This window comes from Schistocerca cancellata, chromosome 7, assembly GCF_023864275.1.
Source record: "Schistocerca cancellata isolate TAMUIC-IGC-003103 chromosome 7, iqSchCanc2.1, whole genome shotgun sequence".
NCBI lineage: Eukaryota > Metazoa > Arthropoda > Insecta > Orthoptera > Acrididae > Schistocerca > Schistocerca cancellata.
Window position 1 is genome coordinate 45,673,205 of NC_064632.1, and position 12,929 is coordinate 45,686,133.

Genomic DNA, 12,929 nt, shown 5'->3' on the forward strand with positions numbered 1-12,929 from the left:
TACCTCCCTTTCCTGTTCCAGACGCGTATGGTTCGCGGGAAGAACGACTGTCTGAAAGCCTCCGTGCGCGCTCTAATCTCTCTAATTTTACATTCGTGATCTCCTCGGGAGGTATAAGTAGGGGGAAGCAATATATTCGATACCTCATCCAGAAACGCACCCTCTCGAAACCTGACGAGCAAGCTACACCGCGATTCAGAGCGCCTCTCTTGCAGAGTCTGCCACTTGAGTTTGTTAAACATCTCCGTAACACTATCACGGTTACCAAATAACCCTGTGACGAAACGCGCCGCTCTCCTTTGGATCTTCTCTATCTCCTCCGTCAATCCGATCTGGTACGGATCCCACACTGATGAGCAATACTCAAGTATAGGTCGAACGAGTGTTTTGTAAGCCACCTCCTTTGTTGATGGACTACATTTTCTAAGGACTCTCCCAATGAATCTCAACCCGGTACCCGCCTTACCAACAATTAATTTTATATGATCATTCCACTTCAAGTCGTTCCGCACGCATACTCCCAGATATTTTACAGAAGTAACTGCAACCAGTGTTTGTTCCGCTATCATATAATCATACAATAAAGGATCCTTCTTTCTATGAATTCGCAATACATTACATTTGTCTATGTTAAGGGTCAGTTGCCACTCCCTGTACCAAGTGCCTATCCGCTGCAGATCTTCCTGCATTTCGCTACAATTTTCTAATGCTGCAACTTCTCTGTATACTACAGCATCATCCGCGAAAAGCCGCATGGAACTTCCGACACTATCTACTAGGTCATTTATATATATTGTGAAAAGCAATGATCCCATAACACTCCCCTGTGGCACGCCAGAGGTTACTTTAACGTCTGTAGACGTCTCTCCATTGATAACAACATGCTGTGTTCTGTTTGCTAAAAACTCTTCAATCCAGCCACACAGCTGGTCTGATATTCCGTAGGCTCTTACTCTGTTTATCAGGCGACAGTGCGGAACTGTATTGAACGCCTTCCGGAAGTCAAGAAAAATAGCATCTACCTGGGAGCCTTTTGCGTAATAGGCACATATTCTTTAACGCTAAGATGTTACTCGAGCGGAGCTTTGTTTCCATGATTTGTCAGCTAGAATTCTACCCGTAGCGAACCAATATTGTTGTCGAACCAAACTCTGATAGTGAACGCAACTAATTTACCACGCTGCGGAGACGGTGCCGCAGCGTCTGTCTTTCGCAGCGATATTCCGTTGTGAAAACTGTATATATAACATGACAATTGGACGTGCACAAATCTATGAACGTCTGTACCAAGACAGTGAATATGAGCCGGCCGGAGTGCCCAAGCGGTTCTAGGAGCTACAGTCTGGAACCGCTACGGTCGCAGGTTCGAATCTTGCCTAGGGCATGGATGTGTGTGATGTCCTTAGGTTAGTTAGGTTTAAGTAGTTCTAAGTTCCAGGGAACTGATGACCTCAGCAGTTAGGTCCCACAGTGCTCAGAGCCATTTAAACCATTTGAACAGTGCATATGACACTGGCAAGTACAATACTGCGCATAACGTGCATAGCACGGCTGTTGATCTAACCACATTAAAATATTCCTTTACACGTGTGGCGTTTTCCAGAGGGGCTGGATTTGAGTGAGAGCGTCCCGGGCTCGACACTGTTGTGATAGTACGCCAAGAAATAAATAGTTTAGAATACTCAAACTTTCAGTGACAAGGAATAATGTGTATCCTACATATTCTTCCCGCTCGCTGCATGGGTTAAATCATGTGACAAGCAGTGTACACCGCCGGAAAAAATGAAAACACGACGTCGATTTTGATCCGATGATGGCATACTCGGATGGCACCTAGGGGATAACAGACGTACTGATAATGGTTTCAACGTCATTTGCGCCGGCCGCTGTGGCCGAGCGGTTCTACTTGCTTCAGTCAGGAACCACGCTGCTGCTACGGTCGCAGGTTCGAATCCTGCCTCGGACATGGCTGTGTGTGATGTCCTTAGGTTAGTTAAGTTTAAGTAGTTCTAAGTCTAGGGGACTGATGACCTCAGATGTTAAGTCCCATAGTGCTCTGAGCCATTTGAACGTCATTCGCCGACAGATAGACAGGTGGAATAGCTACCAGAGCGCCATCTCCGTCTACCCTTTACTAGGGAATGCTCATAGCCAGAGAGCCCAGTGTCGTGTGAAGTAAGGAGGCAACCATGCCACAGAGATGCACTCGTGCTTCTTACAGCCAACTGAGCGAGTCTGAAAGGAGTAAAACTGAGGCCTTTCGGGGAACTGTCACGCAAGTAGTACCCACTGCATCTGTTGTACAACGATGCGGGTAGCGTTGGTCGCGTGAACATTCTCACAGCTGTAGACGAGTTCCTGGACGTCCACGCAGCACAGACGCCTGCTAGGATCATCGTATTGTAAGGTCAGCAATGGCAGATCGTACAGACACCACAGCACAGGTGACAGTGGCTGGTGAGCCCAGATGTGTCAACACGAACTATCGCGACCCTGTTGTTGGCAGGGGGACACGCCACAGTACCGGCATGCACGGCTCGACCGCTGCTGTCAGAGCATCACTTGGAAAATGGAATGGTCCTCAGCGATGTAAGCAGGTTCAGCCGGCACGCAAGTAATCGTCGTTTGTTTGTACGAGATACACCTGGCAAACGCTGTCTCGTGGGGTTTATTCTTCCAAGACACACTGGCCCACCTCAGGCTTGATGGTCTGGGGTGCGACAGGTTCCAACCCTCGTTCACCATTGGTGTTCCTGGAGGGGTCGCTAACCAGCTCTCGGCATGTACAGAATGTTGTTAGACCCTTTCTTTTGCAGTTCTTGCAACAGGAAGGTGATGTACGTATTGTTCCAACAGGTTAACGATCGCCCACCCACTGCCTGTGAAACCAACGTGCTCTGCAAGACGTGCAGAAACTTCTCTGGCTAGCACGATCTCCGGATTTGTCTCCAGTCGAGCTCGTGTGGGATATGATCGGACGAGAAGCGACTCGTGCGACACGTCAATCAACAACTTTTACAGAACTACGTGAACGTCTCGAGCAGGCGTGGCATAACGTATACCAGGACAGCATTTTCCACCTTTACGATCGAGTGGATGCCACAGTCAACTTCTGCTCTGGGGTCTGTGGAGACTACATAACGTACTAATATCGGTGTTTGAGCATGGGTTGTTACCTGGTACCTCAGCACTACTTTAAATGTACACTACTGGCCGTTACAATTGCAACACCAAGAAGAAATGCAGATGATAAACGGGTACTCATTGGACTAATATATTATACTAGAACTGACATGTGATTACATTTTCACGAAATTTGGGTGCATAGAACCTCAGAAATCAGTACCCAGAGCAACCACCTATGGCCGTAATAACGGCCTTGATACGCCTGGGATTTGCGTCAAACAGAGCTTGGATGGCGTGCATAGGTACAGCTGCCCATGCAGCTTCAACACGATATCACAGTTCATCAAGAGCAGTGACTGGCGTCTTGTGACGTGACAGCTGCTCGGCCCCCATTGACCAGACGTTTTCAGTTGGTGAGAGATCTGAAGAATTTGTTAGCCAGGGCAGCAGTCGAAAGGCCCGTACGGGACCTGCAACATGCGGTCGTGCATTATCCAGCTGAAATGTAGGGTTTCGCAGGGATCGAAAGAAGGATAGAGCTACGAGTCGTAACACATCTGAAATGTAACGTCCACTGTTCAAATTGCCGGCAATACTAGCAAGAGGTGACCGAGACGTGTAACCAATGGCACCCCATACCATCACGCCGGGTGATACGCCAGCATGGCGATGACGAAAACACGCTTCCAATGTGCGTTCACCGCGATGTCGCCAAACACGGATGCGACCATCATGAAGCTGTAAACAGAACCTAGATTCATTCTAAAAAATGGCGTTTTGCCGTTCGTGCACCTAGGTTCGTCGTTGAATACACCATCGCAGGCGCTCATGTCTGTGATGCAGCGTCAAGGGTAACCGCAGCCATGGTGTCCGACTTGACAGTCCATGCTGCTGCAAACGTCGTTGAACTGTTCGTGCAGATGGTTGTTGTCCTGCAAGCGCCCCCATCTGTTGATTCAGGGCTCGAGACATGGCTGCACGATCCGTTACAGCCATGCGGATAAGATGCCTGTCATCTCGACTGCTAGTGATACGAGGCCGTTGGGATCCAGCACGGCGTTTCGTATTACCCTCCTGAACCCGCCGATTCCATATTCTGCTAATAGTCATTGAATCTCGATCAACGCAAGCAGCAATGTCGCGATACGATAAAACGCTATCGCGATAGGCTACAATCCGACCTTTATCAAAGTTTGAAACGTGATGGTACGTATTTCTCCTCCTTACACGAGGCATCACAACAATGTTTCACCAGGCAACGCCGATCAACTGCTGTTTGTGTATAAGAAATCGGTTGCAAACTTTCCTCATGTCAGCACGTTTTAGATGTCGCCACCGGCGCCAACCTTGTGTGAATGCTCTGAAAAGCTAATCATTTGCATATCACAGCACCCTCTTCCTGTCGGTTAAATTTCACGTCTGTAGCACGTCATCTTCGTGGTGTAGCAATTTTAATCGCCAGTTGTGTAATCTGTTCACTCCATCTGCACTGTTGCAACAATAAATGTTGAGTGGTTTAGAAACCTCTAAAATAGCGTATTAATATTTTTCCCAGCAGTGTATATTCGTGCGGAGCGTTAAGGTAAAACTTAATAGTACAATTGCTGGGTAGAGAAGGCTGCAATAATGCAGCAATTAAGGATATCATTTAGAACAACAAGTCGAAGGGGTAACTAGCTACTGCCAGTTCTGTGTCTCAGTGTCATAGTATTATTTGTCGCCGGCCGGTGTGGCCAAGCGGTTCTAGGCGCGTCATTCTGGAACCGCGAGGCCGCTACGGTCGCAGGTTCGAATCCTGCCTCGGGCATGGATGTGTGTGATGTCTTTAGGTTAGTTAGGTTTAAGTAATACTAAGTTCTAGGGGACTGATGACCTCAGATGTTAAGTCCCATAGTGCTCAGAGCCATTTGAACCATTTATTATTTGTCCAAAATACAGTGCGGGCACCCAACGACCGAGCCTGCGGCCCTGTTTCTACCATGGTGGCTACAGGGAGAGTACATGCTGACAGCAAGTCGATTTGATGACCAGCTTGACGAACCTGATACCGGACGGGACTTCCATTAGCGAGTTGACGATATGACACATTGCTCTGCGGGCTGAATACTGAACACAGGTTCCACCTCCTAATATTCAGGCCACGAAATTTGTGACTAAACTATGACACAGTCCGAAATACGTCGCTGAATGCGATGGACACACAGCATTAACGTACGGCAGTACCAACAGTTCCCACGTGTTCAACTCGTAAACTTCGTACGAAGACATGTGGATATTGCTCTTTCACTGTAATTATACCACTAAAGATGAAGTACTGAAAGCTTGTGCAGAAGCATCAACTCCCTAGTGCACGACTTGTAAACTTCGTACAGAGACTGCTGTTTCGCTATAATTATACTACTAAAGATAAAATAGTGGAAGCTTGACCTCACTTCTGATGACACTTGATTCTTTTCTTGGCTGCTGCATTCGTATGTGGAATCCTGCCATGACAGTCAGAGATAATTCATAACGTACATGTGTAAGTAGGCTGTTTAGATTTTTTTTTTCTTTTCTTTTTTTTTTTTTTGGTAACGCCACGTAGCGCTCTGTACGAAAATCACTGGCTGTACTGTGTGCAGTCTGTGGCTGGTTTGCATTGTTGTTGGCTATTGAAGTGTTGGGCAGTTGGCTGTTAATAGCGCGTAGCGTTGCGCCGTTGGAGATGAGCCGCCAGCAGTGGTGGATGTGGGGAGTGAGATGGCGGAGTTTTGGGAGCGGATGATCTGGACAGAGACAGTACATTTGTAAGACTGGATATCATGGCTCAAATGGCTCTGAGCACTATGGGACTCAACATCTTAGGTCATAAGTCCCCTAGAACTTAGAACTACTTAAACCTAACTAACCTAAGGACCTCACACACACCCATGCCCGAGGCAAGATTCGAACCTGCGACCGTAGCAGTCCCGCGGTTCCGGGCTGCAGCGCCAGAACCGCTAGACCACCGCGGCCGGCTGGATATCATGAACTGACATATATATATTATGACTTTTGAACACTATTAAGGCCGGCCGGAGTGGCCGAGCGGTTAAAGGCGCTACAGTCTGGAACCGCGCGACCGCTACGGTCGCAGGTTCGAATCCTGCCTCGGGCATGGATGTGTGTGATGTCCTTAGGTTAGTTAGGTTTAAGTAGTACTAAGTTCTAGGGGACTTATGACCACAGCAGTTGAGTCCCATAGTGCTCAGAGCCAACACTATTAAGGTAAAATACATTGTTTGTTCTCTATCAAAATCTTTCATTTGCTAAATATGCCTATCAGTAGTTAGTACCTTCAGTAGCTAGAATCTTTTCTTTAGCTGGCAGTAGGGGCGCTAGCTGTATTGCAGTAGTTCGAGTAACGAAGATTTTTGTGAGGTAAGTGATTTGTGAAAGGTATAGGTTAATGTTAGTCAGGGCCAGTCTTTTGTAGGGATTATTGAAAGTCAGATTCCGTAGCGCTAAAAATATTGTGTGTCAGTTTAAGCACAGTCATGTATAATTTTTGTAAGGGGACGTTTCATATGTCGACCGTTACCCGAGGATACCTCACTGGAATCTTCTGATTTTTTCTTGTAGTTTGTGTAATTAGTGTAGCTTTCGTTTATTGCTAGCGCGTAATTGTAGAGAGAATCTCCTTTGTAGTGGCAATCTTTCATTGTTGTACAGTAAAACTGTTGTGGTATGCAGGTAGATTTGCACAAAGTATTTCGCAGCTGCACTAACAATTAACGAGATATTATTTTCAATGCTATGTTAATATGTTTCTTTATTTTGCTCTTCAAATTGTGCTTTTCTGTGTTGTCGTGTGAAATATTGTGACAATAATGGCGTGTGAAAAACGTAATACTAGGCTCCAAAGTAAACTGAGAAATGACAGTGAAGAGGAAAGCAGTGTGTTAGCGCCGCCGAGTAATGTATTAACTAATGTTTAAAGCAGTAATTTGGTAATTGTGCTTAGGGAAATGGAGCAGGCTGCAAATTATGGTGAAACAATTAGTGAACAGGGAAGCATTATCGATCGATCGGTCGGCAACAGCTCGCCTCAGGATTCCGAAATGACAGGACACAATCTTGCAAATACTGTAGATTCAGGTTTCGCATCCTCGCCGTTTTCTCAAATAAGTCAAGACACATTTTCCGGTTCAAATGCACTGCCGAATAGCGCTGAGGAACATGTTTCGGACACCAGTGCATTGTTATTACAGTTAATGCAACAAATGGGACAAAGGTTACAAAAGTTAGACACAATTGAACAAAATCTTCAAAAGTTAGACGCAATGGAACAAAATCTTCAAACGTTAGACACCACGCTTTAACAGACACGTGAAGATTTAACTACTGAGTTACGTAAAATCGAATCGAAATGTCAAAAAGTCTGTAATGACGTAAAAACACAAATTTGTGAGCATTTCCAACCTATTTTTTGCGGCATGAAAATACATTACAGAATCACAAAGCAGCCATTAAAGAACTGCTAACTATGGTTCATGAAAATCATGAGACCTTGCAAGCTAAAATTGACTCAGTTGCAAGTACCGATTCGGTTACGCAACTTGCAAAAATTCAGGAAAACTTAAAGGACACATTAGATACGATTTCAACACAAATGGACACTCTGAAACTTGGTTCAGAAAAACACACTGGGGAAATAAGTTCACTATCGGAGAAAGTAGCCGAACTTTCGGATCAGTTCACTAACTTATCTACAAAGGTGGATGATGATCAGAACGACACAAGACCTGTAGCCTTCACTGACACAGAAGAGTATGAACAAATTAAGATATTCAAACAAAATCAGAATCAAATTAATACGCAGCACAAAAGAGAAATCTGGGAAGTACAAGATCAGTTGGCACAAGTAATACAAGAATTACATATTTCAGAGGACACTCGCGTTCCAACACGGGAAGAGGGACTTAGAAATACGGAAGAAGCCACAAAATAATAACACAGGGCATTTCGGAAATTATGAAAGAAATTGGCAAGGTGCACCGAATTTTGAGATGGAACCGCCGACACGACGTAACAATGACCGATATGCGACTCGCCGACACGATGATGAGTTTGACTATAAGCTGTTGATTACTACACGTAAATTCAAAACATTTAAGAATTCTGGCAACGACATTCATCCACAAGCGTGGCTCCATCAATTCTCTCATTGTTTCGCTCCCAACTGGCCATTAGAACACAGATTAGAATTTATGTGTGGCTACTTAGAGAATGAACCAGCTGTAGGAATGCGATCGGTCATTCACCGATTGCCATAGTGAAGGAGAATTTTATCCTGCCTTCCTCTCAACATACTGGTCTCAAGCCACACAAGACCGATTAAAACATAGCATCATAATGATGAAACATTTCGAACAATCTGAATTTTCCAGTCTTGTGAAATATTTTGAAATATGTTGCACAAGAATCAGTACCTTTCAAACCCTTACAGCCCCTCAGAACTCATCCGCATTTGCTTAATCAAATTGCCTGAACATTTAAGACATATTATTTTGGCATGACGTTGCAAAGAGGACATTGAAGCTTTTCAGGGACTGTTACGAGAATTGGAAATTGACACTGACAATCGCGGAACGCGAAAACAGGAGCACAACAATTACAGGTCACATCCGTCACAATTCCGCGATGACAGAAATAATAAATGGACATGACAAGGCTATTCTTACAATGTGAATCGTGACCAAAACAGACACCACCCGTATGACAACTGTTATCAGAGTAGTAATAATTACAGGGAAAGATCACCTCTCCGCGGTAATCACTATCACAGAGACAATAAGAGAAACAGATAATACGGCAACCAGAACTATTATTATTAAGGGAGACAGAATAACTTCAGACGCAACGGTCCACAGCGCAGTTACGATTCCGGGAGAAATTCTCCACCACATGACCGACAAACAAGAAACATGTAAACTACCGACATGACGACAGACGATATAACCGTAACGACAGACCTGAGTATCGAAGGTTTTTGTGAGGTAAGTGATTTGCGAAAGGTATAGGTTAATGTTAGTCAGAGCCATTATTTTGTAGGGATTATTGAAAGTCATATTCCGTTGCTCTAAAAATATTGTGTGTCTGTTTAAGCACAGTCATGTATAATTTTTCTAAGGGACGTTTCACATGTCATTAATTATATTACAAATTTATCAGCATGGTTCCTGCACCATCGAGAAGTGTAACTATTGAGGTATGTAGCGGAATTTTTTTGTTTTAGAAGTACTGGACGAAATAAATTTGATATAACCTGAAGGAACAGGACCCCAGACATCCAACTAGTATGATTTTCAGTCTGGAACCGCGTGACCGCTACGGTCGCAGGTTAGAATCCTTCCTCGGGCATGGATGTGTGTGTTGTCCATAGGTTAAGTTAGGTTTAAGTAGTTCTAAGTCTAGGGGACTGATGAGCTCAGATGTTAAGTCACATGGTGCTCAGAGCCAGCTCTGTACCCCATTTTTCTGGTCCACTTTAAATGAATTACTGTGATATCCTGAAGCACTTGGAAACTATGAACGGAGATTCTGATTCACTACTTACATTTCCATTAGCTGAACTATTTTGCGATATTAGTACATTTGTGGAACATTCACCAATGGTGCAGTGATAAATGAGTCAGCAGTGAACAAACGGTGTATACTATGAACATCTAAATCCCTGTGATTCTTCCATTAATATCGACTTAGCACGTAACTTGGGAAGTCCACAGCAGTGCATTCGTCTACACTGCATTTAGGTGAGTGATTAGCACCACCTTAAAAAAAAATCTCTCTCATGTGCGCAGAAAATTTAGTTACAACAAGAAGTTAAGCCAAAGAATCATTCAGCATGACTGTAATGTGTAGAGTGGCTTACAATGACACAACAAGATGATGAGAGTTCATCACGAAAAATACCACTCGTGTTTTATAACATGTGTCTTCGTTGACAGACGGCAGTCTTATAGAACCATTACGAATGATTTTTCCAACTCTTAGTCCATGTTTTCAACTATGTTTTTTCACATCTTTTGCCTCTCTGGCTGTAATTTAGAGTTGTGACTCATCAGTCGTTTAATCAAAGGCTATTATACTTTTATTTTAGCTGAAGAGTGCATTTTTTAATTTATATAAATTAAAAGACCGTTGCTCATCTTTATACCTAGTTGATATATTGCCAAAATCTGACTGGAAAGAATACATTTTTGTCAGACTAAATTTAATGTTGGGGATTAGAGTTATACTAATCGCTAAGCATTTATTCTCCTGTACTTCACGCAGATAACGTGGAAATAATACGAATCAGGGATCGTACAGAGGCATCTACTAATCACCGTTCCCTCATTCCGTCAGTGACTGGGTAACGACAAGCATTAAAGTACCAGTAAGAAGATGTCTCTATGACAGATAGCGACTGTGTAGTACGGGTTATAGGTGATGAATACAACTCTTTACCATGACGTGATTTCTTATTTCTTGTAGACAATCTGTGTCAAACAGGTATTGAGACCATCAGCAAAACTGTGCTTCTAGTCACATCTCACATCATGGTGCCCGAAATTAGTGAGCCCGATCCTCCATGTCTTTGCCGTTTTTGTGTAAGTCACACGGTTAAGAGCCAAAGCCTCAAACATGAGTAGGCAGGATATTTTAGTCACAGGTAGCGAATATCGGTGAATTAGTTTTAAAAACACCGTCCGTTCTGCATTCTTTTCCTTGGCACGTTTGTAAAGGATAAACGACTTCATGTCTCACAAGATCCTCTTTATTGGGCTGAACAACCACTTCTGATTCGGATTTGCCACTGCATACGAGCATCCAATTATTCCGTCGGCGATGTGTCTTCCTATTGGCTAGCGCTCACCGGAAAACATCCCGAAATTTTTGTCATAACTACTGCAGCTGTGTCATTCTTGATATTTAAAATAGTCATTAACTATCCAGCATTTCTTAAATCTAATGTGGTTTGACTTGGAATATTCTTCGCTAGGATATTAATTCATGAAAACGCCAAATAAATTCAGACTGCTACAGATACGTCACTCGCATCAGTCTGTTTATTTTCTGTTTTTCGACTGGGCAAGGCGACAGACGACCTGTACCAAGGCGCTTCGTGTCCCTTCTGAACCTTGTCATCGCTGATATGATGATACTTCACATCTACATCTGTATACACACTCGCCAAGCCACAGAAGGCTGCCTGGCAGAGGGTACCATGTATGGCTACAAGTCGCTCCATTTTCTCTTCCACTGGCTAACAGAGGGGGGAAAAAACGTTTGTCTACATGTCTCCGTCAGAGCCCTAAATTCTGTAAAGTTATCTTCATTGTCCTTATGCGCAATGTGTATTGGCGGCGGTAGAACCGCTCTGCAGTCAACCTCAAATGACGGTTCTCTAAATTCTGTCAATAGTGAAGTTGAAACAAATGAGCCTTCGGTAACAATTTTTGGTCTTATACCAGGTTTCAACACTTCTAACAGTATGTTTAAAGGTTTAAAGTGGCCCATAACGTAATTACAGATTTATGAAAAAAGGAAATTTTTTATTTATAAGTGTAAGTACTGACTAACAAAACAAGACAGAAACAGTGCTTACATGTCACGTATAAAATAAATAACAGGCCCTAATGGCGCCTCAGTCCGTTGCTACCTGTGGCTTTGCAGATATGATCCGCCCATAGTGGCTAGCCTTCATGCATTCTTTTTAAAAAAAATTGTGACTAAAGACCTTCTAGCCTGTTATATTTTTATACGTGACATGTACGTACTATCTATGTCTTGTATTGTTAGTCAGTACTTATACGTTTATATAAAAAAGTTTCTTTCCCCATAAATTTGTAATTATGTTATGGGCCACTTTAAACATTTAAATTCTAATGGAGACACTCTTAGAAGTGTTGAAACCTGGTTAATAAGACTAAAAATTGTGACCGTGGGCTCATATGTTTCAAGTTCAATTTGTAAAAGGTCACTGAACCAAACAGCCATGTTTAAAATCTGTCAATAGTGGTGCTCGAAAAGAACGTCGCTTTCTCACCAGTGTTTGCCATTTCAATTCCCGGAGCATCTCCGTGATACTTTTATGTTGTTCGAGTCTGCCGGTAACAAATCTAGCAACCCGCCTCTACCGAGCGAGGTGGCGCAGTGGCTAGCACACTGGACTCTCATTCGGGAGTGAAACCTGGTTTCGCAGGACAGAGCGGATCAGGTTGTGGAAAGGGGCAAAGTTCAATTACTGTTAGTTATACAGGAACACAGAACTTTATTCATCAAACCAATGCACAGTTTTCTCTTTAAAACAACAAAGATCAATTCACGGCTGGGGGGCCAAGTAACTTCTCCAGAATAAGTTTAAATGATTCCCTTTTAGGGACTGATGACCGTAGCAGTTTAGTCCCGTAAGATTTCACACACATTTGAACATTTTCTTATTCCCTTTAAAACATCAGGATTTAGAGGAACGGCTGAAGGCCTTACTTAAGTAAAATTGCAATATCTTCTCGGCTATGTGCCGAAATAATATTTCAGATCAGATAAGGAAATTCTTTAAAAGCGAAGCATTTAAAATTTCGGCTAAGGCCATATTAAGGAAAATTCAAATTAATTCTTTGGCTGAAAAGCCAAATAAAAAAATTGCATAATAAAAGAGAGGCTTTAAAGATAAGGTTTTACACAGCACAACAGAAAAACATCTTAAGAAAACTTGAAGTATCTTGTCGGCTGAAGGCCCAAACAATTACCCACGAATAATGAAAGACAACCTTAAGATAAACATTTACATAACACGG